Source organism: Xenopus tropicalis, chromosome 8 (assembly GCF_000004195.4).
Source record: "Xenopus tropicalis strain Nigerian chromosome 8, UCB_Xtro_10.0, whole genome shotgun sequence".
Classification (NCBI taxonomy): domain Eukaryota; kingdom Metazoa; phylum Chordata; class Amphibia; order Anura; family Pipidae; genus Xenopus; species Xenopus tropicalis.
The window spans coordinates 83390032-83415114 of NC_030684.2; the positions used below are offsets into that span (position 1 = coordinate 83390032).

At 38.1% G+C, this 25083-nt stretch overlaps 1 long non-coding RNA gene across 1 annotated transcript in view; it reads right to left on the reverse strand.

Annotated features, from left to right (window-relative positions):
* Positions 1 to 18466, reverse strand: part of LOC108648355 — a 65149-nt gene extending 46683 nt beyond the window's left edge. Inside the window, exons 1-2 of the long non-coding RNA XR_001925159.2 lie at positions 18366 to 18466; positions 17983 to 18100 (exon numbers count right to left, since the gene is read on the reverse strand). This is a non-coding gene — a long non-coding RNA (uncharacterized LOC108648355). The remainder of the gene's footprint in view (positions 1 to 17982; positions 18101 to 18365) is intronic.
* Between the last annotated feature and the right edge of the window lie 6617 nt (positions 18467 to 25083).

The window sequence follows — 25083 nt, forward strand, 5'->3', positions numbered from 1 at the left end:
ACTCAAACTGTAATGGACATATGCAGGTTGGCAAAGGAGGAGGTGGGCAGTCAGAGGTGCAATGTCTAGGGCAGCACAGGACAGAAATCCAGTACTGTATATAGTCCCCAGTTGCACTGACCATGGGTTAGAAGTAGAGATGTAGCGAACTGTTCGCCGGAGAGCTAATTCGCACGAAAATCGGGTGTTCGCAAGTTCGCAAGTTCGCGAACTTTTAGCGATGTTCGCAATTTTGGGTTCGCCTTAGCTGGAGCCAAATTTTGACCTCTCACCCCAGAGCCAGCAGATACATGGCAGCCAATCAGGCAGCTCTCCCTCCTGGACCACCCCCGGACCACTCCCTTCCATATATAAACCGAAGCCCAGCAGCCATTTTACATTCTGCCTGTGTGTGCTTGATGAGTTAGCATAGGGAGAGAGCTGTGCAGGGGTTTGAGGGACAGTTTAGGTAGCTTTGCTGACTAGTAATCTACTTTCTACTGCTCTGTATGTAGCTGCTGTGGGCAGCTGTCCTTCTGATCTCATCTGCTGTAATCCAATAGTCCTTGTAAGGACTGCTTTTATTTTCTGATTACTGATTACAACAACGTATTTTTCAGAGACATTTTTGCCCTTGATCCCCCTCCTGCATGCCACTATCCAGGTCGTGGCACCCTTTAAACAAATTTAAAATCAGTTTTCTGGCCATAAATGGCTTTTCTAGGTTTCAAAGTTCGCCTTCTCATTGAAGTCTATGGGGTTCGCAAAGTTCGCAAAAGTTCGCACTTTTTGGCAGAAGTTCGCAAACGGGTTCGCGAACTTTTTTTGTGAGGTTCGCTACATCCCTAGTTAGAAGGGCTAACTTGAGCTCCACCTGCATCCTGCCCTTTTCTGTTAGTTATTATTTCCAATTCTGATTAGACAGCCTCTGTGCAGTTGACAAATTCTCACTTCAATTGAGATCAGGGTTGTGACTGGATCCTTGTAAAGACATGGAACTTTTGTTTCGAGCCACACCAGAGTTACTCTATTCTTAATCTGAACAAACATGTAGCCACCCAGTGAATATGACTTGAATTATATGCAGCCTGGTATTATAAGCAGAAAAGTGCTAATTTAGCTTGATTCTACCCTATTGCTGTACTGTGTCTTTATTTTGCCTAAAACAATTCTATTTGGTTTATTTTATGATTAAATGTTTTCAGTACACTTAAAAGTATGGTGATCCAATTACAGAAAAAAACTTGTCTAGAAAACCCTAGGTCCCAAGAATTCCACAATGATAGATCCCATACCTGTAATAATCTTACTAACCCTTAGATATAAAACATAAGTTTATTAGCCATACACTATGATAGCAATTACATCAAAACCCAGCCATATCCTCATCCCTAAACTTCAACCAAAAAATGTCTCCTCAGAATGACCCTAACACATCCTATCAAAAACCAGCTCTTTCTTAAATTCCCACTACTATATGCTAATACTTAGACTCACCATTTGTATTCCTATTCAATCAGACTTTATTTCAATCCCTCTAATTATTATTAGATTACTCTTTATACTGCTGGCCATAGAACCAATACAAAATCTTCGCCCCTGTCCTTATTCAGCCCTACCTCATTTCAGTAATCCCCAGCTCAACTTCAGTCAGTGACAGGTTCCCCTTCGGTCACTTTCACATCTATTCTATCAAGTTTTTCCCTCACAGCTTCTCCCAACTGAAAGATAAAACACTGTCTATGTTATTACAAGGCTGCTCAAGTTATTGAGCACTATTGACAAAGAACTGCGATTTCCAACAACCCGCAGCTTCATTAAAATTCTACAGAGGCCGAAGAATTCAATAATCACTCCGGCAGAGTCCTGCATGAGTGGGGCTGATTAAGCAATTCCTCTCTCCTTCCATTCCCCTCGCTAAAAGCATTGTTACTCCTTGTTTGGTACAAAAAAAAGGACAATCATTAATGATCTCAACTTGATTAAGCGCAAACTTTTAGGAATGTTCACAAACTGCTTTCTCAGGCTGCAATTGTTGGTAGGAGAAACATTATTACTGGCAATTAAAGATTAAAATAAAGCAAATCTACTATTGTTTTCCATATTCTGGGTATACTTCCCTTTATGAGCACATAATTGTATTGTAGTCAGTTTCTTTTAAATAAAGACAGATGGTTCGTTGATGTGAGAATTAAACTCCAAATTATTTTTGAAGCTAAGCAAACTAAGTTAATTTTACATTTTGCATGCTTAAAACACAACTATTTTTGACTGGGACATGCTGAACAATATTAGCTAGCTATATATATATAGAGATATATATATATAGATCCTTGAAAAAGGTCCTACTACTTCTGGACTACTTCTGTGCAATGTGTTCGCAATAAAGTTGTGATTTTTTACATATGGTGTGCCGGTCGTGAAATAATATTGCACCATACATCACAGAAGAAGAATTAAAGAGGAGCCACAGATCAGTGCCACAGCACAGTTCCCCCTCAGGGGTCCTTGCCGCCCTCCCCTCACTGGCCTTGTGCTTTGTTTTTTCGTGGTGGAGATGGTCTAGGCTAGGGGGAGGCTGCTTTGCTACTGCAGTATTGCTCTATGCACTAAAAGAGACAAAATTTAGATTTAAAAATCATAATTTCAGCTCTTTAAGTTACCAGAAGCGGCCTTTTGCCATCCCTGATGAGTTCTCAACACACCTTATGGGTAGCGCCCTTGAACATGCCTGTACCATGATTGGCCCCTCGTAAGGTCTCTGTCCATTTGGTCTGCATGCCAGTCAGTATGATACTCTACAGCATATGTGTCAAACTGGCGGCCCGCAAGCCACATCCGGCCCGGCATGTAATTATATCTGGCGGGGTTGGCGCACGCATTCACTGTCATTCAAGTGTCATTCAAGAGAGACAGAGAGAGCTGGCGGGAGAAACCGGAGTTCTGGCGCTTACTTGATTTTTTGGCTGGCACAGGTACACGGGGCAATAATATGGCTGCTGGCACAGGTACACGGGGCAATAATATGGCTGCTGGCACAGGTACACAGGGCAATAATATGGCTGCTGGCACAGGTACACGGGGCAATAATATGGCTGCTGGCACAGGTACACGGGGCAATAATATGGCTGCTGGCACAGGTACACGGGGCAATAATATGGCTGCTGGCACAGGTACACGGGGCAATAATATGGCTGCTGGCACAGGTACACGGGGCAATAATATGGCTGCTGGCACAGGTACACGGGGCAATAATATGGCTGCTGGCACAGGTACACGGGGCAATAATATGGCTGCTGGCACAGGTACAAGGGGCAATAATATGGCTGCTGGCACAGGTACACAGGGCAATAATATGGCTGCTGGCACAGGTACACGGGGCAATATGGCTGCTGGCACAGGTACATGGGGCAATAATATGGCTGCTGGCACAGGTACATGGGGCAATAATATGGCTGCTGGCACAGGTACATGGGGCAATAATATGGCTGCTGGCACTCCAGCTCTGATAAAATGATATAAGAGCAAAGACAACTGAATTTTAGTGTGTTCAATAAATGTTTATCCTGTTCGGCCCACACCAAAAGTGTGTTTTGAATTTTGGCCCCCTGTGCAATTGAGTTTGACACCCCTGCTCTACAGGATCAGCAGGTGTATGGCTGTCTTTAGATGTCTAGGATTTCTGCCTAGCAGCCCAGCATGGTTTCAGAGCAAGACAAAGTGACACTGACATCACAACATTATTTTTATGCACTGAGCAGTTAATTGTTTATAAATTTAGCTATTACTGGGGTTAATTTATCATATCTTTGTAAATCTGATCAACAGGAAAGAGGAGCACAGAGCAGGAGAAAGGACACAGAAGAGGACATAATGAGGTAGCAGAGGGGAATGTGGGATAAAGATTAGAGTAGAACAGAAGGGAAGGAGGAGGTTAATTAAAGAGGTGAGTGAAAAAAGGAGAAGCACAACATGAACAAGTGATAAATATTGCTGAGAAAGAATGACAAAAAAAGAAATTAAAAAACAAAAGAAAAAGAGAGTGGAAACCTGTAAAAGATGAAAATGGCAAGGTTACTGTGCCACTTACTGCGAGGGTTACTCTGCAATTTTATGCAGGGAAACTCTATAACAAAAATGTTGGGGTCTTTATCATTATTAATTGGCCACTGTGCTATGTTAGGTAACTAGCTGTGGGACACTGTACTATTTAAGACTGGGGGGACCTGTACAATTTAATGCTGTTAGTATACATATTTTTAAGGACTAGAATAATATAACAAAAATAGGTGTAAATGTTATACCAGATAAATACACACTAAATGCAGCATTGTGCTTTTATTAGTATTAACACAAGTAACCAATGTGCTCTCAGTAACTACTTTAGAGTAAAATGTATCCAGCATTGTAACTCTTGTTATTATGCACTCATATACACATGCAGCTTTCAGGTTATTGTAGGAAGAGGAAAATCTTTTATTTGACTGTTGATGAAGATCAAGTATTATTAACTCGCCGCTTTTGTTTTTTTTTTTTTTTTAAATACGTGTAAAAAATATTTAACTTATTATAGTTTTGACTAAATATGTCTAGTTTTTCACAACTGTTGAATACAGAAAATTATTTTGTTATGGGCTTTGTGACCACTAGAGGGCAAAAATATTCTAATAATCTGCCATGCACACACATTAAGTTAAAAGATAGAAGTGATGGGCAAGGACTGTGTATTATATTTGATGTTGGTGATCACATAAAATAATTCCTATTAAAGAAAGAAGGATGCATAGATTTTATTGTGTGTAACCTTTAGAAACAGTGCATCATTTATGTACAGCAAGGTGGATTCATAACCTGTTATTTTACTTTACTCTGCCCCAGTGGATCTTACAATCTATCACATTCACAAACCTGTAGGTTTTTCAATTGTAGGAGGAAAGCAATGCAGACATGGGGAGAACATACACACTCCTTGCAAGTAGTGCCCAAGATAGAATCAAATGCAGGACCCCAGCATTGCAAGGTAGAATTGCTATCCACAGAGTCACCATGGTTGGTCCAAACAATTACTTGTTACTAGTTATTTCATTTTATGTGTCGATGTTGTACATACAAACATTTCTGGGCACACCATAAAACTTTGCAGGCAGCACAGTTCATTGTAGAAGACATGTGCCCCATGTACTGTGCTGCATCAATAATGTTTAGTAAAAAGCTTTGGTTCTATTTTATAAATGTAAAATTGCTATACCACCTAACAGTAAACATTGCCAAGAGTCATTGTGAATGATAGGAATGTTTTGGGAAAAGCCCAAGGCAAAGTAAAGTGAAATAGAATTTCTGCAGTGATGACCAAAATGATAACACACACAAAAGTGAAAGAATCAAATGAATGCACATACCTTGGTCTCATGCTTTCAGAATTTTCAAAAACAGAGGTTTTTAATTGGGTAAGTTATATAGGCTTAGTAAATATGTTCATAAACATGTCACGTTAAAGCCCATATCAGCATCCAACTGAGTGAATTCTGGTTTCAAAATAAGAAGTAGCAGAAAAGAGCAAGCAGATGTACAGGTTCGGTAAACTTGCAAGGCCTAATTGCACATCAATGTTATCTTATGCTTTTTTATCTGCTAGTGAACTGCAGTTGTCTTAAAGGAACAGTAACACCAAAAAATGAAAGTGTATAAAAGTAACTAAAATATCATGTGCTGCTGCCGTGCACTGGTAAAAGTTGTGTGTTTACTTCAGAAAGACTACTATAATTTATATAAATAAGCTGCTGTGTAGCCATGGGGGCAGCCATTCAAAGGAGAAAAGGCACAGGCACATAGCAGATAACAGATAAAACTCTATTGTATTCTACAGAACTTATCCGTTATCTGCTATGTGCCTTTTCTCCTTTTTTCCAGCTTGAATGGCTGCCCCCGTGGCTACACAGCAGCTTATTATATACATTATAGTAGTGTTACTGTAGCAAACACACTAGTTTAACCAGTGCAGGGCAACAGTGCATTATATTTTTAATACTTTAAAGCTCTTTTATTTTTTGGTGTTACTGTTCCTTTAAAAACATGCCCTATTGCTTGTCATTAGTGATGAGCGAATCTGTCCCGTTTCACCATAAAATTCACGAAATGGCAAGAAAATTTGCGGAACGGCGAGAAATTTTCAAAATGCTTTGAAGGGGACGCACATGAATTAATTGGATCATAGACAATAAATGTTTTATAGAAATATCCTATTTTTGCATAAACCATTTATGCTCTGTCATCTGTTGCATTTGTATTACTGTCCCAATGTCAAAACAATGCTATTTATGGGGTGTTATTCTTTTGTTGTCCAAGATAAAAGCAGAGAGAATGAGTAGATCAGGTTCATGTGTGTGAGGCCTAAGGGCAAGGGCATACAGGGCAGATAAGAGCTTGCAATCTGCCCTGTGAGCATTTTGTTGATTTTATCAATATTTCCCAGAGTGGTATCTGTGGTATCTGGTGACTGATTATTTTTTTGTCACAGATCTTTCTTTCGCCTTATACAATGTAGCAGAAGCCAGCAGCTTGACAGACCTGGATTCTGATACATTGTTCAAGTCAGAACAAGAAGTACAGAGAATGAAAAGGGATTAGCAAATATTGCTTTCAATCACATTTATAAATAACACCAAATAACAAACTGAGCTGCCTCATCCAGTATTTCAAGAGTGCAGTGATGACATCACAAAACAGATTAACTGGCAAAGCAACAATGGCTAAACTGTAATTTATGTCCAGCCCACACCCAAAGGCATCTCCTCCAGATTGGTTTAGAACTGAATTTAAAATATAGGGTTGAATGGCAATACTTATATTTTGCATTGAGGCCCTGGATGATCTGGTTGTGCTAATTATTCTATTAACATACTTGTCATGATTTACAAAGGGCGAGGGAGACTATCCTTATTTCTCTACAGGTCACCACTTAAGATCTACACCAGGAATCCATATCACGAAATCCAATCATTTCTGATCATTGCAAAAGTCACGGAAATTCTTTTAGTTTTAAAACGAACATTTCGTACTCACAATCTGAAAGTTCCGAAATTTTCATATTGAAACGATTGTTTGCGAATGGCTATCCGATAGTCACAAAATTTTCGTATCCCAACAATCGGAAACGGCATGAAACCCTTTCTGACTTTGACACTTCAATGCATGCTCCAACCTGGCCAAAAGAAAGTCATGATACTGAAGCTTGAATGAATACCGAAACTTTCGTACTCGTTGCGACAAATACGATTTTGCCGCACAAATTGGCGCACAAAGTACGAAAAAGACAACAAATTGTTGCGCAAATTAACGAAAATACCGTAGAAAATACGCTCAGTTCGAAAACTTAGAAAAAATACAATTTTTTTGTATTAGGACTCAATCGTACATTGATGAATGTGCCCCAAGGTGTACTATGTATCCATCCTTGTATCTGTCCATAAGAGAAGTAGCACATGTGGTGTGTTAGATAGAAACCACCCCTGCTGAGTAGTACTAGTGATACAAACTCCCCTTCTTGTCTGGAAACAAGCTACCTGCATGTACCCACCTTAGCCTTAGGCTGGCCTTACCCAGTAACCCTCTCTGAGTCAGCCTTTCTCTTCCACTTCTATAACCTCCTAGACTTTTGTAACTACCCAAAAATTAGTTTATGAAGCTATCAAAGCTTCACTCTTCAAACTTTCCTTCCTTTAATGGATAAAGAACCATCACAATATTCAAATCTACCACTATGATCTACAGGTTACATGTTTCAATTGCCCAGCTTGTAATGCTCCATTTGGTGCCCTAAATTCAAAAAGTGTACCTTCTTCCTTTTGGCGAACCAGGGGAGGTGTCAAAATACAATATATTCCACAAGTGTAAACACATTCAAAATTGTCTCACAGCAAACAGGTAAGGATAACATCTGGTTATGCAGATTGGCTGGAGATGTGTGGGGATCATAGGGGAATTAGTTTAATGCAGGGTCATAAGATCATTGGTAAAAGTCTGGGAATTTTTCAAAAACATGCAATATGCTGAGTGTCAATAACAGCAAAAAGTGATGTAATGTAAGTGGTGCAGTGTGGCTAAACCAGGGAAGGGGGCAAGTTCCATCATCCTAACGTTTGCAAGACCTTGCCATCATGTTAAATTACACCCAATGCTTTACACCATGATTGATTCTAAAGATCTAATTTGATTTTAAAAAGTACTTATGCTTATTAGGCACACATTTCATAGCATATTTTCTTGCCAATGAATGGGATTAAAATCCAATGGGGCACGAAGGTCAGACCCTGGTTACCTTTTGAAATGCAGTGGGATAGAAGTCTTTTTGAAGAAATAAAGCAGAATGAGTTCCCAGCTCGCTAGTCGTCAGAAACGAGCAGTAGCTGGCAGCCTGTCCTGTCAAGAGTTGGAGTGGGTGCATTATGCGCCACAATACACAAGCAGATGATTAACTTAACAAAGCCCATTGACGTCCAGTGTTATGTAATGCACTCTTTAGTGAGGAGACTAGGCACAGATTCAGATTTGGTTCCTTCACAAACAGGCGGCACATTGACAGAGTGATTTCTTCGGCAGATCCACACAAACCAATTTAAGCTCCTAATGACTTGGAGAAAATGCTCATTAACCCTGCAGGTCAGCATAGCATATCTCTTAGCTATGCATCATTTTTAAATGCTATTATCTGACAGTATTGTTTAATGCCTATCAAATAGAAAGGCATCAACAAGCATAGTACATTGCCTATATATTGATGCATTGCACTTATTCAGTATTGACTGCTGCCCAGCAGAAATATAATACAACTATCGAATGGTGATGCCAAAAATTAATATAAACCATTAGATTTTCTTAAAAAAGAAAGGAGAAAATTCCTTCTCTGTTTCAAAAATGGCAGCCTGATAATCAAAATTAAAATAATTACAACCCTGTATATTGTTCTTGTTAATATGTTATTCTGATTATTTTAAAATATGTGTACTGTATCTGGCAGCTCAGTCGCCCTAGGTAAACTGCATTTACTGGACATGCCAAAATATGCCTTTGCCCTATTTGGATGCCATTGTGGCTTCTCTCCAGAACTTAAAATAAAATAAATTCCCCAAGTTTTTGTATTAACCTTGAATATATTTGCACAAAGAAATAATTTTCCCTTTTAGCAGTCTCAGTTCCAGTGTAAATATCCCACAGTTTGGGTTTGTCTATATTCATAACTCAGATCTCTGATGTATTTCCAATATCATAATATCTTTTTCTGTGGATCAGTTCCCATAGAGGTATTTTATATTCCTGTGAGGTCTTTCTAACAGCTTATAAAAAGGAGATGCATCCCACAGCTTGCTGTTATTTAGACCACAAAAATCTCTTAAGCAAAGTTTGAGAAAGTACTGACAATATAATAACTTTTAGTACGCCAACATATTTTTAGAGGGTGTTTGAACATTTGAAGATTCATTGAATTCTTTATCAGATGGCTATACAGAAGTGATCAGTGATCAGCATCATAATTGGTTGTTTCAACAGATCACAGATACAATATCTTAATCCCTTGACATTTCATTTAAGACCTACCATATGTGGGTACTAAGAGGCAATTTTATTTAATATGCAAGGGAACATGAGAAAAATTATTGTACTGTGGCACTTCTGATAGAAATCTGATGGCTACGTTTAAGCAGCTAACAGCTAAATGATTCCTTTGTCTTTGTAATCTACAAGTGTATCCTATTCTGTTGAGTGTTGGGCACCGCTAAGCATGCCAATACTCAAAAGAAACATATCCAAATACCATTATTTGTTTATGAAAATAGTCAGTTCTGTTGGAGACATTTTGGGTGGCATGAATAGTATTTCTTTTAATATATGTAGGCAGTGTGTGTACTGGCACATGCCAATGGAAGTAATTGAATTAATGGATTTTTTTGTTCAAACCAGATGACAGCAAAACCTGTGTGAATGCAGGAATGTATGATAAAACCATTGTTCAGGGGTCCATATATGCAGCAGTTTTAATAGTTGATCCATGGACATTTTGTCCCCAACCAAGCAGATTTTATACTAAGCATAGTAACACAGGATGGGAAAATATTCAGTGCCAAATATTATAGGTACTTGTGTGTCAGATATACAGTACAGTGGTTCTCAAACTGTGGAGCTGGAGCAATAGCGGGGGACTGATACTGAAGGACAGTTGGGGCGATATTTGGCAAGAATGCAGTTTCCCAGAGAGCAGGTTTTAAATGGTTCAGGATAAGGGAAACTCTTTTGGCATACCTTTTCCAAAAGCTCCAACTGTTCTTCAGCTGCCTTAATAAAAGTATTTTCTGGATTTTATTCCAGAGATCATTATTTGAATACTCAGCAAACCTGTTTTAGAATACCTAGCGCTTCATCTGTATCCTTTAGTGTTTTTCTACTTCATTCAAGTGTGCTGCAAATAACTAGCGAATTGCCATTTCTTCCCAGTTGAGTAATTTATTCTAAAGAAAAAGGTATTTTGAATTTTCGAGCCTACCTTGTTTATCAGTCGGTTGTGATCGCTAAAGCCTTGGTACATTTATACTACAGGATAAATTATTAATCTATTAACCATAATTCTGTATATGGCAGGAAACTGTTTATGCTCAAGGACATTACAAACAGAGCAATGTTATGAGAATTTAAAAACAGTGATTTTGCAGCACTTTTTTATTATGCAGGTATGTGAGATCTATGTCTAGCCAGTGCTTCTGTTGGGAAAAAACTGCACAGGCCCAGTAAGTTTGAATCACAGTGTTGCTGAACCACCTTACCTTTCTTACCCGGTTCCCCATAAGACCAGACTTAAAATTACATATGTACAGTACTACAAATTCACAAAACTTTATACTACTGTGCATGTGTAAACCTAGACCTAAGAGAAAGAGAAAACTAGGAAAGCAAGGTAAGATGGTGCGATGCTGTGATTTAAACTTCCTCAGACCAGTGCATTTTTTTTCTTAACATTGAAGGGTCCCTAACATTTTGCACCCCTCTGTGAAAAGGGCTTTACGTGTCCCTTTAGAGCTAAATAACTACATAAATAGATATAGCAGGATGCAAAGATTAATATTACTTGGTAGGGTGACCAAGGCCTGGAGTGAGTTAGGATTCACGCTGTAGAAAATGTCTAGGGTATGCTTTTCATTAAGGTCTCCTTCATTTGAGGGATAGGTTTGGGGAGTGTGGGTTTTGTTGAGCAGTGATAGGTTCAGATCAGCAGAATTGCTGTGGTGACACAAGGGGGAGCGGAAACCTCTGAACGTGAGGAGCCAACTTCTTGTGTTATTAATGGGGGTCAAGATTTTATTTGGGTTTCTGCCAGGCCCCCTGCCTCTCTCACACATGGATTTTGGTGACACTGGCCTCATTTTTTAAAACAGATCTTTATGGAACCCATAAGATAAATGTTTATTTTGCTTCCGGTCTGAATGCTTGCTGACCCAACTCCAAAATCAATATTCCTAATTCCGAGGCATAGGAAATAGTTTCAGTTCTCCGGTGTTTTGCTGAGATGATCTATATTCATTATAAACACACAGGCCTCTATCTGCTTAGTTTTGCAGCAATTACTTCCCTGGAATAAAATGTTTGAATAATCATATTTAACCAAATTCTGAAATTGTTTGCTGTGGGCAAGCCTAATGCAGTTAGTTCAGAATACAGATTTACAAGAATGATATAGATGTTATGGAAATAAAAAGTGTTTCCTTGTGCCTAAAGACTATTGGGCTCAGTTATTAATTTTTGAGTTTGTGAGCTCAAAAAATATTTTTCTAATTTGAACAGACTCGCATTTAAAAAAAAAATAAATTGTGTTTGCTATTTATTGATATGGAAAAGTTGTTTTTAATAAGAGAACTCGAATACCTTAAATCTGTTTTCAAAAAAAACTTGAAAAACGCAAAAGTCTTGTGTTGAAAATATGGCTTGACTTTCCCTAGGACAACTTCCATTGACTTCTACATAAACTCACAAGCTTACCATAACTATAATTTTGGGAGTCTAGTGCAAAAAAACTTGAATCGTGGAAAAAAATTTGAATTCAAATGTTGATAAGTCATCCCCTAGGTGTAGTAGTACAGTTGTTGGGGGAGAATTTTCCATTTGCATGAGGCATTCAGTTTCCTGGAATATTTCTCTCCCTTTTGAATAATTTCACTTTTTGTTCTGTAGCTTTACAGTATATCTAGTTGCTAAGGTCCCACTTTCCCTGGCACTGACAGTTAGTAGCACCAGAGAGAAAGTTTTTTTGTTGCTGGTGTCAGCGAATCTCATTACCAAAAAGCATCTTTAAACTGCAATATGAGAATAAGAAGTGAAATAATCATAATAAAGGAAAACATAAAGATAAATACAAAGTTGATTAAGAAGAGGTCCCTCTATCAGACACTACCAGTGCAGAATCTTTTCCTATTTATTTTGTGAAAGAAAAATGTAGTTGGAGATAGTTGTTTTAACTGCTTCCGTTCTTCTTGGGAGCTCTGCGTTAGGTAAATTAAGGTTACACATTACACATCATTAGAATTTCCATGGCTTACATCCCAGGACAGATGTTCAAAGTATTCTACATCCTTGTATTGCATTTTATTGTGTTTATTTACAGTATATAGCACTGCAAATGTACACTGTGCTTTACAAAGAGTAAACACAAAAAGATTACATTTATTATTGAACATTTAAAATAAGTGTCAATGCTAGGAGTTTTAATACACAGTAGCCATGAGCATACAATCTATAAAGAAGAGGCAACAGAAAAAAAAATAACAGTTGAGGGGCAACCAGGTAGAACAGTTTTAAGGCATGACTCTAGGGTGAACTGAGAGTAATGATGAGGACTGAGTCCATGAAGAGGTCACATATGCAAAGGAAAGCAATCAAGACAAGGTTCTTTGCCATTTGGCAAGGAGCCAGGAAAGAAAATTCAGTCATACAGGGAAGGAGACAGGTTTAGATGCAAGTAAGATGATGTGGGTAACAGTGGTAGGATACAGTTGGTGGAAATTAGTTTATAGAAGAGCAGCTAGTAATATAGAGAAAATATAGCCCGCTACAATGTTTCAGCAAGACAGAGGAAGGGCCGCTTGGGTCCAATTTCTGAAAAATGACCCAGACCAGTGACCCACAAACAACCTTGAACCAACTACCTAATCCAGTCTGCAACTGTTTTATCAGCAACCCAAGTCACTACCCATTGGTCACCTTGAAACTGGAAGTGCCCTTGCAGCAAACCAGAAGTGCTGCTGCTGCAAACAGGAAGTGCTGTTGCCACAACCTCATCAGAACTTGGATGGAAAAGTAAACAGGAAAAAAAGGTGTAAAATTCACTTATATTGACTCCTCTGACCTGCACTCATATCCACGTATGCAAGTTTTGCCCACAGTCTGAAAAATACCTGCTTTCAGGTCACCATGGGACATATCTTATTTATATCAGCCCCCAAGTCCCCCATAGTTTGTGCATGATGCAGTGTTATGTATCTGGGCAACTGGGCAATGTAATACCAGTGACAGAATGCCATGAGGGCAATCTGGGTCCTAGGAGGTCAAAAACTCTCAGATTAGTTCAAAAACAGAACAGGTTATTGAAAAAAGTGATTGTTTGATTAAACGATACTCAAACCAGAAACATTTTTTTTCAGGAAGTTTTTAATGTGTGTCCTTTTTTTTTAAAGTGTTAAGTAGAAAATGATTCCATATGGTCAAAAATAAACAAACATTATCATTTGCATTTAACTGACTGCACAGTCAGAGAGCACCTGAACATGAAAAGGCTCAAAAGACTGAAAAAAGAGAAGTGGCAAAACTGAATCCTAAGTAAGAAATCAGACCGATTAGTAGATGTACAGCACTTAATAACTATTCTACTATACCTTCCCTTTAGTTTTAGTTAATTTGTATGCACTTGTATTAATTCTGGGTAGGTTCAGTTTTTATAAGATAGCTTACTGTACTTGAATATTACCATGTAGTTGGTTCTTCTGCCTGCCTTGCAATCCCTCTCTACACAAAATTCCTTTGTTATACTGATAGCACACAGGGTGAATTTTTGCCTGTGGAAAATCTGCCATACCTGGGTAAAGAAATTCAGCTGAAATACCTTTGTACCTGGAACACAGATTTTAGTAGATATTTTACCTACAGGTAGCACAGAGTACCCACAGGTCAAATTGCTTCATATGCCATCACTCAAAGTTAGTAGGGGGGCTTATGCTGCACCTGGTTAGGCAGCATGTTTCTCAACTTACCTCATGTAAACCAAAAAGCATTGCCACACACAGTTCTGAATAGTCCAATGAGTGAAATTTATTGGCTACACCTATACAAAATCTAAGATTGTAAGGCCTTTGAGCCAATAAATCTTACTTTTAGCACTTGTCACAATTTCAGTGTGCAGCAATACACTTTGGTTTACATGATTTCTGCCCCAAGCAGGGAGTGGGAATTGTTTGGACTAACAGTGCAGTAGAGCACATCCTTATATCAGCTCTCAACAGCACTGCCTATTGTGCCCCATAAATATTAGCCAGTTGAAAGTAGCAACTACTAATCTTCTAATGCACCATTATTGTTAATTTTTTTTTTTTTAAGCAGAAAGCATTTGCTTTTACTTGAAAACAATATGCAGGTGTCCATACAGAGGCTGGCATTAGTTGCCAACTGGATCCAGAGTAGTCAGGTTTAGATAAAACGTCATTTGCTTGAATTGTGAAAATGTTATAGCCACTTGCTTTCAAATTTCCTGGTACACATTGGCCTCCGATATTACAGTTGCAATGTTCTCTCAATCTTACCCTCGGGGTTAATGCTAAGCCTTAAAGCCTGGGGCACATGTCTGAGGTGTCATAAATGACTTAAAATGGAAAGTTATACTTTTTTTTAAATTTCTCTGGAGGATGTAGGCATTTACACTGTGTTTCCTGAGCCCAAGAGTTAGACACACAATAAAATGAAGATGATAAGAAAAACAGCAGAAGTATGCATATCAGATTTTTTCCCTTTTTTATTAATAAAAACTAGATCACTTATACGTCTCAGCCACGTATCATCACAAAAATGTGTATGCACAAGACTTCAGTTGGAACTGGAGAGCATACACCAAGTCAAAGGATTGAATGAATGGTAGAGGAAGACAGAACAGGAAGATGGAACCTGATAAGGCAGCATTTCCCAAACTCCACCTTTGAGGAATGCCAGAAGCTTACAGTGTTTTTGTAATGCAGATATAATTGACAGATGCATGCTGGAAGTCAACACTTAAACCAGCCTGCCGCATGTGCCTGGGCTCCTATCATTGATATCATAGCAAGAAACTTTCCTATAAACACAAGTGCAGAGAAAGGATGGTGAGATGAAAAACTTCCAATGACATCTATTGTCGTAAAAACAAAGATCTAGGCAAAATTAATTCTTGGGAAAAGGACCATTTTACTCCTAAAAATACCCTCAAGGCTGAAGCTCACCCAATGTGATTTAAAGTGCAGCCAGAGCAATATGCTGATCATATTTACAACTACAGACAGGTTTCACCTTTACTGTGAGTGGGATCAGAGCAGTACAAGGTGTTTGATCTGTACATGTGGAAATGTGTTTTATGCTATAGGACTGCTTTCTTCAGCTTAGATGGGAAAGCTAATAGCTCTGAATATCAATACATTTTTGTTTAACCACTGCTGCTCTAACAGAAACACACTTTCCAAAACAACAACAATTCAAAAGCACACAACTAAGTCAACTGATAAATGGAAAATCTGTTTCTTTTTTTAATCTGGCCCTCTCCCAAACCACACTACTGAGATCTGCCAGAAGCTTACTGTGCCCCTGTAATGTGGAGAGAAATGCAGGACTGCAGTGTTGTTGGCGAAATTACCCAGTTAGAGCACGAACCTCAATTGGTTTTTGAACATTTTTGTACTGACTCAAAGCGCTGAGATAATCCTTTTAAAATCTAAGATTGAAACCTTTTGCAAAAAAGACTAAGATAAAACAGCAAAATCAATGTGTTTAGCTAGAGACCTATCCAAACTGACATACTACTTTATTGTATACAATGTCGGACTGGCCCCCCAGTCCGACATTGGGCCAGGTGCCCAGGTGTCAGTGGGCCCTCCTGCTCACCCAACCATTTGCCTTGTATGCCTGTACCATGGCCATTACTCATATGAGAAAAAAAAGACGAAATGGAGAAAAGGATAGCTAATACTATTTTACTATTATATACTATAATACTATTATACTATTATATACAATTTGGAGACTAAAGAAAGTGAGTGAACAGAGAAGGGGAGAGTGGGTCTAAGCTTTTCTGGTGGGCCCTTGGCACCCCAGTCCGACACTGTATGTATAGGTGATTCCACAAACTATTTTAAACATTTTCTTAAAAAAGAATAATAAATTAATGTTTTGATTTTCAACCTCTTTAGACCACTGATATTAAGTTTATACTGGTATCAGATCTGTTATCCAGAATGCTTGGGACCTGGGGATTTCCAGACATGGGATCTTTCCTTAATTTGAATCACCATACCTTAAAGGAACAGTAACACCAAAAAATGAAAGTGTATAAAAGTAACTAAAATATAATGTGCTGCTGCCCTGCACTGGTAAAAGTTGTGTGTTTACTTCAGAAAGTCTACTATAATTTATATAAATAAGCTGCTATGTAGCCGTGGAGGCAGCCATTCAAAGGAGAAAATGCACAGGCCCATAGCAGATAACAGATAAAACACTATTGTATTCTACAGAACTTATCTGTTATCTGCTATGTAACCTGTGCCTTTTCTCCTTTTTTCCAGCTTGAATGGCTGCCCCCGTGGCTACACAGCAGCTTATTATATAAATTATAGTAGTGTTACTGTAGCAAACACACCAGTTTTACCAGTGCAGGGCAACAGTGCATTATATTTTTATTACTTTAAAGCTCTTTCATTTTTTGGTGTTGCTGCTCCTTTAAAACTATTACTACGAAAAAAAATTAAACATTAAATGCAATGTGGATTTATGCAGTGTCCCTCAAATGCAAGATACTGTTTTATGATTATAGAGAAAAATGGAAATTATTTTTAAACATTAGATTTACCAGTTTAAAATGGAATCTATTAGACATGGCTGTCCTGTAATTCAAATCTTTTTTGATAACCAGTTTCCAGTTAAGGCATCCCATACCTAATATGCATGTATATGTAAGAGGCCAATTGCTCCCTAATTAAATTAACCATAATATGTATGAATGTAATTTGGACTTTACACTGAGAATTCCATGGACTGAAGGAAATGAGTTATAATGTCTGTAAAGTCTTGTGGATAATGTCAGCAATATACTGTATAAATAAATCATAATAATAATACAGTATAACAGTTGTTTTTTACGAAGTCCTTCACTATGTTTTTGTTTATACATATAATATTATACATATAATGTAAAGCTTGCATATTGTTCCCTCCCTGTTCAATGTGAGGCTAGAGTTCATTTTGTGTTAGTATTCTGTCTTTACTAAGACTAACTACACCGCTTCACTGCTGCTAACATTTCTTTTCTCTCAGTGTTTGAGTCCAATTTAATACTTAGTCTATTAACCCATCACAGGCTAGAAACACCACATGTAACTTGCACCATACAAAAACAAAACTCAAATTGCCATTCAGACACAGATGTGCTTTTTTTTCTTTAATTAATTAAAAGAACTCCATTATTTGGGGGACTTGGGGCTCTTGTACCATGGGTCTGGCTGAATCATCCTGTGGTATATTCATGCAACATCACTTTATGTTATTTTATCTACATTCCCCAGCTCTTGTTCAGGGACCCAGTTGAATGCACAAGTCCTGTTATTTTTAGAAAATAATGTCTGACATATTCAGGATCACAATATAGATTGTTATTTTTATCTCTGACCAAATCAGAATAGAAAGATGCCTCCAACCAACAAGGTATTTCCTACTGCCTGAAAAGAAAAGTCTTACCAGAAGTCAAAGGAACATGATGGATTTTTCTTGCAGCTCAACATGGGACTATTTTGCACATCCAACAGATTCAGCATCATTCTTAGTTCTTTGCTGTGAGTCTGTCTGCTGGCAGTTCCTGTAATATTTAAATGTTTATCACTCTTTGACCTAATGGCATCTTTATACAGTGTGACTTCCTTCTCTTAGGTTTATATCAAGCCTTCAATTCTCAAACAACTAACAGCACTCTGTGTTATTCTGTGTGTATGGACACACCATTTCCAGCAAGACAAAGAAAAATACAAAATAAATAATATGCTTGCCCAGCTCAAGTACCCACAGTGTTTTCACTTTGCCCCAGTGCCCCAGCCCCTACAAACAAAATAGGCTTTTCTACTCACAATATCAATCAGGTTTTCAGCTGCTGCTCTCCTAAGGCAGTGTGTGTGTGTGTGTGTGTGTGTGACCCAGAAGGCCACAGTTACTGCCAATTACACACCAGGTGAGGCAGATGTACAGCATTAACCTAACAAATGGTGGTGTACAGCAGGGCATAGGAGATGAATCATGTATTACATATGTATGCATATATTAGCATGTAGGTGAGATTTTGTTTCCAGTAGATAATATAGCACGAGTACTTTGTTTGCCTTTTTCCCTCTGTATGCTAGTATTTTCTAGTAACCAATCAAAAGATTGAACAAATAAGCCATAAATGCTACCTGCTGTCTGGCTGCTATGGGTAACTAAACCAGCAAACTTTCCACGTTTTATTTTATTCCCCCTTAGGGTTTACAAATAAAAGCAGGTATTAATACACTAATTTCTTAGGGCCCTTACACATAGGTGTTTATTCATTCGTTTCTGGCCTTTTTTATGCATTTCACTTTACTGGAACGCATGAGCTAACAAAGCCCATTCCTTTTTATTGCACCTGTACCTGCTGAACTACAGAATGCAGATGAGACATAACATGTATAGTCTCACATTTGGCATTGTGTTGTGGCTTACAGGACAACTGAAAAAATTAATATTAACCCATGCATTCCTGTATGGAAGAAAGCATAAAATAGCTACCACACAGGAACTCCTTAAGACATGCGTTTTTAGGCTCTTCTTTTGCAGTTTAGTAATTGGATGGGGCTCCCTAGCTCTCAACATGGTTGTACATATATAATTAAATGGTTGTATTTGAAACTAACATTGCAGGGATATTTAATACAGAAAAAAAACCTCTTAAAAAAAAAAAAATTATTTCAGTGTCTTTTATGCTGAGGCCCCTTTCACTGCTTTGAAGAAGAACAGTCAAGTAGTAATATATGATATAACTGTATGGGATTACTGAAGCACATTCAAGCAGTGAACACAGGTGGAATACATCAAGTTGCATTTCAGTAGCATTTGGTGCTTTCATGCACCTCAGTGAGTACAGAGTGACTCTTCCTGAGTTCCCCTACGGTGGAACTGGGGGACAAAAGGTTGACCTTTAGGGCTCTTATACACAGGCATTTTTTTAAATGTGGTCGATTTTTTATGCATTTTTCTGCAACTTGCAGCATCTCATCTGAATATGGCATGTAATGAAGCCATATCTGTACAGGGCTCATAGAGGCAATAGAGAAAGAATAGGGTCTTTTAACTTATGTGTACCTCTGTAGTAAAATGCAAGTAAAAATATCTATGGATATCCATGGATATGAGCCCTTATACTATCTGTAATTCTATAATTTCCCTCTACCCTGGATTAATACCCCCAATTCTCTCTCACTGTTTTGTCTCAGTCATCCAGCCTGCCCAGCCTGGATCTCAATTGATTTTGATTTCTTGTGTTTCTGGAAAGAAGTGGGTTAACATCCATCATTTTACAAGCTTTTCTTGTGGTGAAGCTAAGTCAATTATTTTGGGCCGTGGGCCAGGCCTGCAGATTTATTAGGAATAGGGAGGGCATATTTAATTACAAATGATTTATAGAGTGAGGACTGAACGAAGGTTTGTCATATTCTGGTGCCGTTAAGGGAACACAGGGCTATATTTCCACAAGATGGATGCACTGGTGAGGCAGTGCTCTAAAGTAATCTAAAACATGTTTTCTTGACCAAGCACATGTACTGTTAAGGACAACAGAATATATCTCCCACAGGAGAAGAATAGTATGTAGGGGAAATTGGTGAATTTGTTCCTGTATGGGTAAAATGAAAAAGGCAATGCACATTTTTTTGTGCTGATTAGGTAAGGTACAATGAGATATACATTACCAAATACTAAATGACAAATGTAAGTTCATTTAGTAGAGGCATTGGTTCCATAAAAAGGTATTTTAGGCACCAAAATATTGAACTGATTGTGCAATTTGTGCTACTAGTACTGTTTAAAAAAAGATATACACACATTATATGTTCTCAAAACTTTACTCTGACGTAAAGGTTCTAGGCTGTGGGGACCCCCCCAAATGGTAAAGCATTTAGACATAGAAAATGGCCATTGCAAAAATACCTCTGTACTTTATCTTGTGTAACACTGGCATCTGCAATACCCCAGTGTGTCCTTCTGACTTCTTTTACTATAAAAACATTTAAGAATCACTCAATCTGAAAATTGAGTGTTATGATAAAATGAGTTAGCATCACATTTGTGGGCAAATACTGTTAGTATATTTTAAAATGACCCCTACTAAAATGTGAGCGTTTACTTTTAGTGATCCAGCTTCTTTACTATTAGTTGCTGTGCTGTGCTTAATAGTTAGTAAGGTGTGATGATAAAGGGTTAAGTGAACTTGTGGTTGAGTAATTGACATGAAAAGTTAGACCCGCCTGCCAAGATTCTTAATTTACTGCACACACATCACTGAGTGTTGAATGCAACATAATGACACTTTAATAGACCAAGCATGATCAAATGCCAGTAAAGAGCATTGTGGGTAATGACCCAGACCAAATGAGCTTAGTAATGACTTTCCCTTATCTATTTACCTGTGCCCACTGCGGAACAAACACAACACATTGCAGTGTGGGATGAGGTCGTTTGGGATACACCAAGAGGCTTAAATCACCCCGACACCTTCATTACATGTGTGTCAGGTTGCAAAGAGGGATTAAGAAATATGACTGCTCAGTGTTATCTTAAAAAAGTCGAGTTTCTATCAAGCGTTTTGAACAATAAATACTGTCTCCTCCTCCTCCCTGAAGCTCAGGTTAAGGATGAATTCCTCTGATTAAGGAAAGAAATGAAAAAGTAAAAATCAAGTTTTTTTTTCTGGAGGATAAACTGTCAAACTGCCTAATCCAGATGGAAAAATGAGTTGCCTGTTGGAGGAACATTCTTACTGGAGGTAGGTGTCTTACAGCCCTCAAAAAAGGAGCACTTATAATGATCGCCATATCCTTTTGTATTGCAGCAGTGGTTAAACTACAATGCCCAGGAGTTGCAATAACTGCTCACAAGCTGCATACTGGATAGTTGATGGCTATGCTGTAGCTTGTTGTATATCTGCGCTCTTGTAAAGTCACACAAACATAAACCTTCTTTTGCTTGCCTTCCATTTGCACACTATTCTGTTATTGCAAACAAATTTGGCACAGAGAGCTAAGGGAACCCTGTACTCACAGATTGGGAAAAGCAGGTGTTATGGACAAGGCTCCTTTGTGGCTACATATGCATCTTAGTCAGAATAGTTGCCTAAGACACTGCTTAGGTGCATTTGGTGAAAAAATATTAGGATAAAGCACTTCTAGGGGCAGATTTATCAAAGTACGATTTCTATACCTGCAGGAAAACTTTCCGACTTTGATCCTTCTGTGCATGATTTTGGAAGCCTCCCATAGGACTCATGGCACTCTGCAGCTTCAACCTGGCCCAAGGAAAGTCACGATACCGAGCTTGAATGAATCCGAAACTTCTACCATATTGACTGATAATGTGGGAAGACTGAACAGGGAAATGGCTACTCAATTGTTGTGCTGTTAGTATTGAGAATATAATCTGGAATTAAAAAATTTTTTTAAAAAATGTCAAAGCTCTTCAAATTAGCAAACATACTCTAACTCATAGTAGCCACATTCTTTTTCTGCGAGGGGCCGCACCTTAGTATTAAAACAATGCAATTTTTCATTTTCAATTAAAGAACTTAATAATTAATCATAAAAGTTGTGATTCTTGTCTAATAATGCTTAGAGCTGCAGTTTAACTACACACATTTTTCATGTTTGTATTCTGTTGTTTCTTACAATGATCGCTAGCCAAGCCTCAAGTTTACACAATATAGGTATATAAGATACATTTTAGTGCTAATCATATAAATTCATGTATCAATAGAAGAGGTGGTTTCTTTTCCAAGTAGAACAAGATGATTCAGGTGTTGAGGTGTCCACTATCCCTAGGATGCAGTATAGTATATTGTGGGTGTTCTTTAAATTCTGCAAAAGCAAGAGTACAGCAAAAATGTTGGGCCAGTAATATATTTTACTGGTTTTCATAAATCCTGCATGACTGCCATTATATAGAGAGTAATATGTATTGTTATCACTGCTCTATTCAGGCAAGCATCACTCATAAGGGTTAATGGCTTTTTGGTGTTACTTTACCTGATATGTAGCAGTGATTAGAATTGTCTTCTACATCTTAAACCAGTAGCACATAAGCATTTTGGATTACTTCAGTCCTTTCAGACAAAATCGCCCTTATCAATATGCCTGTCCCACCTAAACTTGCCTCTCATTAGTGTAAACGCCTACACTATTTTACATCCCTTTTCCATTAAGTAGGTACTACTTAAAGCTCTCATAGCAAAATGTGTGGTGTCATTGGTGCAGTCATTTTCTATTCACTATGGGGCAGCTGTTGTGTTCACCACACTTCTTTCTGACAGCGCCAAATAAATTCCCAAATACATCATCCCTAAGGGCAGAGTTTCTCAAAATCTTTGATAGACAATTGCCAATGCAATATGCACAAGCATAGTCACATATTTTTTTTCTGGGCACCACAACTACTCTCAGAGTTAGTGTAGGTTTTGTAAGAAGCTGGTGTTCTTTGCTTTAGAACTTTCCCCTTACAACCAGCATGCAGGCTTGTTCCTAAGGGTTCGCACTGACAAGCATTTTTCCCGTGCTCCCCGCAGTAACGTTCTCCTGTGTTCTGCCACAGGGGAGTACAGCCCGATAAGGAAGAATGTAGTTCGTTCCACCACAGGGCAGAGCAGGAGAAAAATGCTTGTCAGTACAAGTGCTAAAGCACAAACAAGAAATGGTCTTTTGTTTCCCCCAGACCTTCTTCAGGTCTGCAAACTAAACTGTTGCATGGATTCACCAAGTACAAGCTTTCCACCTTAAAAAAAGTCAATTTGTATAGTTCTCCACACTACCTAAGGGTTATCAAGTTCAACCTGATCTGACATCCAGGTAGCCAACTACTGTGCAAAAATGCTTCAAATAGATCAGATTCAACTTTTCTTTTACAAATAACATTTTTCAGACGTTTCTTGTAACATGATGCTAGATCACTATGCATTTCACATTAAAGTGCACTTTAGCCTTTTTACTGTTTGCTTATGGCTGCTTAATCCCCCAGATGAGCAGAATCCCAGGACAAATTAACCACTCCCCACACACTGATACAATGCTGATACTGCAGCTGAGAACTGTGCTTGAAGCATATGCAGGTGTTTGTGTTCTAGTCTGCAAGTTCAGACAATTCAATTAGCCTGAAGAAAGACCAATTAAAAACACGAAATATTTAAGGAAATGATAGATGATAAATAATTTTGTATTTTGGGCCCAGGTGGTGTAAGTAAGATTATGAAACTGCCCTCCGAAGTAGGACACAGTACAGTGATGTTATTGTTTGGCTGCTCCAGGGCTCAGTGTACTGTGTATGTGTATTGTAATAAATAATGAATTATATTTGTTAGTAAGTTATTTCAAAGGGAATAGACAGCTCACACAGCAAGGATCCTAAGGCAGGAATTTATTGTAAAAGATAAATCACTCAGATTTTGATAAAAAAAAAAAGCTGAATTTTTGAATAGCTTATTTGAACTATTTTTCTTTTAATTTAAAGCAGGCATTTTTTGATAAACAGTATCTGATATCATGTAAAGAAGCATGAATGCAATTGAGGATTATTTTATTGCATAGAGAATACATGTTCTGCCCCTCGTTATGTTGATTGACGTACCCAATTGTGAGTTTGGTTTCTAAGGGGCCTATTTATTATGCTGTGAAAAAACAATGTAAAAAGCTGTAGAAAATAAATGGAGTGCAAGAAAAATGATGCTGATTTTACGCCAGTTTTGCACGGTGAAGCCTGGTGATGTGTGGTGAATTTTGTTGCCATTTGTTACACTACATAATAAATCTGCCCCTAAGCGTTTACCCCACTGGCATGTTATGGTATAACTGCAACACCTTATGACAATGGACTGCTCATGTTGCTGCAGTGGGTAATAAATAAATAATGATAAAGGTCAAGCATTCTAAATTCATAGTGCTCTGCTGCTCCCTCAAAATGGAATGTCACCAATACTCCAAAGAAGGTTTAATATATATCCTAGGGAGGAAATGTGTAGCACCCAATAGTGCACAACTGCAAATGGGGTTAGAATTGTGCACTATATTTTAAACCTGTTTGTTGATATGATAGCCTACATTTGCAGTATTGCAGTGGGTATTAAATACACAAGAGCACATGGCTCATGAGTAAGAAGCAGGATTCCTGCACCATATGGAGAGCATCTAGAGCATCCAGCATCTAGAACTTGCCTGCTTTATGGATACAGTCACCCTAACCCACTTATTTTCATATGTACTTATTTACTAGTAGCTACTTGCTTGGAAATGTAAATGGGTTCAGAACCATTTCTCTTTTATAGTTACCATATCCAGAGGATCTTTGCCAAATGGCTGAGGCCTGATTATTTTGCAACTTGTCATGCAGTCACTGAAAAATGTATATTTTTAAAAAAATGGTTTCAATTACTCACAACTCCCACCTATATTCACGATGGCCTCCTCCAAGAGATTTAAACATGAATGAAACCACCTCTTAAGAAATTCTAACATTCTGTTAGCTTTTGCAGGTAGTGTATACAGTATGTCCTTACAAATGTTTGGCACTAAGTACGAC